The following is a 5,705-nucleotide window of genomic DNA, read 5'->3' on the forward strand; positions in this document are numbered from 1 at the left end:
TGTGGACTCACACCACACCAGGTTTAAGGTCTTTTTGTGAGGGTAGCCTAAAATGCTCTGTATTGGTCGGAGGGGATTATACTTCCGCGAACACGTGTGTAGATTCACACCATATTATATTTAAGGTCTTTTTGTGATGGTAGCCTAAAATGCTCTCGTGTTCGTCGAAGTGTGGTCCGACTGTGGAACTTGTGGTTAATTTGGTTTGTCCCCCCTTGCTCGAGCACAGAAGTGGATGCTCTGCCCGTAGTCAGTTGTTGATGGCGAGTGTTTAAGGGCACGTGATAACATGAGAGTGGGTGTTGGGAATTATAATCCCATATGAGAAAAATGACAGAATAACCATAAGTTTGTATGAGACTTGGGTACTGACACTTAATAGCTTGAGCATGTGATAACATGAGGGTGGGTATTTGGAATTATAATCCCACATGGAAAAAATGAAAGAATAACCATGAGTTTATATAAGACTTGGATACCAACATTTAATAGCTTTAGCTTTTAAGTAGAAATGGGCATAGGCCTGTATAAGCCCGATGAAATTTTAATATGATATCAGAGCCCATGTTATGTGTATGCTTGCTAACGAGTATATGCGCATGCACTTACATACCGCTAAGCCCAATATGTTTGAGTGCAGCCAAAATAGCGTCTCATATTAGTCCTCCGTCACTCGAGCACGGAAGATGAGTTCGGCTCATGGTCAATTATTGAGAGCGAGTGTTCAAGGGCACGTGACAAACGTGTAGGTAGAAATAATATAGTATTAGAATTCAGGTTATGCATACGCGCAACGTGTAGACAAAAATAAACCACACGTTGCACGTGATGGACAGGTGTTGAGGATATTAATCCCATACTGGAAAATCAAAGAGAAAATCATCAGTTTATATGTGACTTAGATTTCACTACTTATCAGCTTGAATTTTTAAGTGAAAATGAGATCATGTTCATATGAGCCCAATAAAAATTTAATATGGTATCAGAGCCCAAGTTACTAGTATGCGCGCCCATGCTCGCATGCGCCTCAACGCCATCAAATTATATGTGACTTGGGTTCCACCACTTATCAACTTGAGCTTTTAAGTGAAAATGAGATCGGGTTCATATGAGCCCAATGCAAATTCAATATGATATCAGAGCCCAGTTTATGCATATGCGCGCCCACGTGTGCATGCGCACCAATACCACACTATGCCCATTATGTTTGAGAGCAGTAAAAAAGAACGCCTCGTATTAGTCCCCCATCACCATTCATCTGAGCACGGAAGATGTGCCATACTTGGGATCAGTTGTTGAGGTGGGTGTTTAAATGCACGTGACAACGTATAGGCAAAATAATTCACACATTGTGCATGAGAGTAGATGTTGGGAATTATAATCCCCCATAAAAAAAATGAAAGAATAACCATAAGTTTATATGAGACTTGGTACCATTACTTTGAAGCTATTAAGTGGTAATGGATCTAAGTCCATATAACATTATTGGATTTTCAATAAAATGGATTATCATTGGTAAGCACAACGTTAATTAGTTGAGGAGGAACTGCGATGCATGCCACATAACGACAAATTGATGAAATAATTGGACTTAAAGAAATGGGTAATTTGGTGTACTGATAAGCTATTAAAGTGTTTATTTATTTATTTTGGGTGATAAGCTTCTAAATGTCGATCAGATTAGCATAATCATAACAAATTTGACCAAATAAAAAGCAGCTCATGCTTATGGCTCCCGTCATATCTTCTATACATGTTGGCCAATTAATAGGACATATGTTACTGTGATATCATTATGAATGCATTATAATTAATAGGCCGATGCTGAATAGTAAAGCTTGATAATCTCCACCGGATATTTTACATGAGCCATGATGTGATAATCATTTGAACAATATATAGTTGACGCCATATATGGATTTACTTTCTGAGGATTATGAAAGGACATGATGTGCATTTTCTTGTCATAGTTTTGAGTGTCCCAAATATGCTTAACAGAATAAAGTCATTTATAGAATACGTTTGAGAATGTTATGCAATAACTTTTCCATTATCTTTTAGATATAATCAGTGTTTACTTAATGGTGTGAACTGTGATCTGGATTCAGCTCGATGATTATGAACAAAACATGACTTTCTCTTAAAAGTTCAAATCAATAAATAATTATAAAAATTATTTTCACTTCATCTATTTTTTTTATGAATAATACGTATTTTCACTATTTATTTATATCTATATCTATATTACTTCAAAAATAATAAGGAAAGGTTTGGTCTCACTTTCACTTTTTAATATTATCCTCTACCTAATTTCTAAAAACTTTTTAATATTATCGTCAACCTAATTTCACAAAATAAAAAAAAAACCACCATTAAATTAAAGAATAATTTCGTCAATTCATACTTCCATAACTTTTAAGATCGACTTTTTTCTTTAAAAATTTCTACGTAAAGTCGCATTTTTCTCTCTTTCATCTTTGATAAAAACCATCCACACATTTGAAAAGAAATCATCTTGCCACTTCCATTTTTTTCCCTCCTAGTGTGCAACCTAAATTTTAGAAATTCAATGGATCTTGACTAATTTAGCTTTAGGAGGATTGGCTCATTAAGGGGTAAAACTCTCTCAACCGAAGGTTTTTTTTCGTTCACAAAATTCGTACTCGAGATATTACTCAAGGGAAACAATAAATCAATCCATATTGGTTTCTTTCTTTTATACGTTTTATCAATTTTAATTATTATAAATTATTTACATAAATTCATCACTTATTTTTTTACATACAAAATATAATAACTTTTATATGAAATTAAAATTATCTAATTATACACAATCTTTTTTTCCCACTAATGAGACCCGCTTCATCCGTTTTCTTTGTCCCTCACATAAAAATATTCACTGCATATTCATAGACATCAAAATCTATATATACTAGCTTTTTTGCCCTACGATGTAAGTGTTAAGAATGACTTTTAGATGGTTTTTTATACTGCGTTTGGTTTCAAATTAGGATTTTAAAAATAAATTTTGATTTTGAAAAAGAGTGGTATAAATGGGGCCCATCATTTGACTTTGTATGAGTTATTTTGTTTTGTTGTGAAAAAAAGTGGTATAAATGAGGCCCACTCTTTGGCTTTGTATGTGTTATTTTATTTTGTTGTAGGTAGAATTAGATTAAAATTGTGATTTTAAAATCACATTTGCAAACCAAACAAATCAAAAAATTTTGACATCACAATTGAAATTTTTATTAAATTATATTCTTAAATTGAAAGCATTCAAATATTAATGCATACAATAACAAATTCAGAATAATTAGAAATGAATTATAATACGAAGTATGGATGAAGAGAATGATAATACTTAAAAAACATATTACATTTTCTTAATATCATATTCTAAAAGATTGTTATATATGATCTCCATGTATTTTGTAACAAAAAAGAAGTGCAAATAATCTATTTTTAATAATTTTTAAATAGTGTAATTATCGAAAAAAATTTAATAGATTTGCCTATTACTATTTCAAAAATGTTCAATAGTTAAACATACTTGTTGCATACAGTAAATTTTTCTTTTAGTTACTAACTATATCGAAAAGTTTTTTATAGATATTTATTTTAAGAAATTTTATTTTTAATAAATAAATTTTGAGATAAAATCAAGAATGTACTTGTATAATAAAATTATTAAATATTTGATGATTTAAATGCATTTACTAATTTAGTCCTAATTATATATATATTTATAATTATTTATTTAAACATTTACCTTTATGACTTTATACTGTTATAAAATTACTTTTCTAACTCTATTTATTACGGGGAATACAACTTTATATATATATATAGAGAGAGATATTAATGAATCTACACATGCGTTGCACGTGAAAAGTTTTTCAATTTAGTGGTAAGACATGATAATTATAAAATGTTAGAAAATATATTAAAAAATATAAATTTCAGCCAAAAAATATATAATTAATTATATAACATCATTAATAATCTTATTGGTTGGTTTAAAGATACCAAATCAATAACTATGAGCTACTTAGTATCATTAATGTATATTAATTTTTTATTTAGACATAACATAATTTAATATCAATAATTATAAATAATTAATTCAATTTTTTTGCCAGAATTAAGTCAATTTTCCTTTAAAAGTTTAAGGTTAATGCAAGTGTTGTGTTAAAATAGATCAACACAAGCGCACGTTATCGAACAAGTAATATAGAGTGAACAAGAGTATCCTCCTACAAAGACTAATCTAGACCTCACTAAGTATCAAAGCCATCATAATTAACTTTTATCCAGACAATCAGTTTCAAAAGAGTGGATTAAAATAAAATTGTAAACTAAACTAGATAAAAATTAAACATGATCAATTAAGAATAAACCTAGGACTATCAATTTCCTTTAGTACCTTATATAGAATCGATCCTTCTCTCTTTATTCAATCAAATTCCCGAATTATTAACTTCAGGTTCTATAATCTTCCACGCTTCTTCCGAGTGCTGCAGAAATATATTCTCTATATCAAATCAACTCTCTATTCTTAGGCAATTAATGGCGGGAGGCCATTAACTATCAACCCTAATTGGCTACCTAAGGCATTCAGGTATATTCCTATCTCTCACACGAATTAGTCGGTTTTCCAACTCAAATTAAACTTAGGCTATCATATCCATGGCTTATCCTAGAATCCTCTTCCGAGCTCATCTAGATTTCCTGATCAATTCAACTGTTGGCCAAATCAATTGAAAGCATTAAGATCGAGATAAGATAAGCAATTCAATTGAATTCAATAGGTATAGATAAGATAAATCACAATTCTATATAAAAGTACTAGATTCCATTGAAGCCCCAAATAACGAGTTTAGTTCATGATCGATAAAGTGATGGTCCAAACATAAGAAGTAAACATAGACATAAAATCAAGCATAGAAGAAAAAATAGAAGAGAAGAACTATAGCCCGGTCTTCCAACTCAATCTACACTCGTTGTCTCCTTGAAATCCTCTAGGTTGATTGTGTCTCCAAGTGCTTCAATGTGCTGGCCGTACCTTTTCTCACCCTCCATTCTTCATGTATATAAGCCGTAATCTTTTGAAATCTCTCTCAATCCACAAAATATGATTCCTATTTGAAACTTCAAATTTCCAATCTTCAATCACTTAGAATAGAATCTCGTATCCCCAAGGTATCTTTCCCTTTGCTTCCTCCACCAAGAATGCTTGGGACCCATGAAAAATTCCTAAGAAATCAAAGCTGGTCGGTTCTGTAAAGCTGATCGGGTTTGGCGGGTCTGAATCGGGTCGGATCAGATCGGGTCAGCTCGCGCATTCAACTTTAGTTGGCTATAACTTTGTCATCTGAACTCGAAACGACGAACTGTTTGAACCACTGTCCTCCTCACTCACTAAGCTTCCCAATGACATATAATGTGCACTATTTTGCTCACATTTTACCTGATAAAAATACCAAGAAGTTAGAGGCTCCAAAGTTCGATCAACTAACTCAAAATCAAAACAAAACGGATAAAAAACTAATCGAAACTTCTAAACTTTACCAAAACTCAAATAAACAAGAACCAAACTAGAAAACACTAAAATCTAACCTAAACTCGACAATCTAGCACCAATTAAGCCGTAAATATGACCATATAGCTCTATTTTCATGAAGTTATCAATAAGAAGTCAAGGT

This window comes from Punica granatum, chromosome 5 (genome assembly GCF_007655135.1).
Source record: "Punica granatum isolate Tunisia-2019 chromosome 5, ASM765513v2, whole genome shotgun sequence".
NCBI classification, from domain to species: Eukaryota; Viridiplantae; Streptophyta; class Magnoliopsida; order Myrtales; family Lythraceae; genus Punica; species Punica granatum.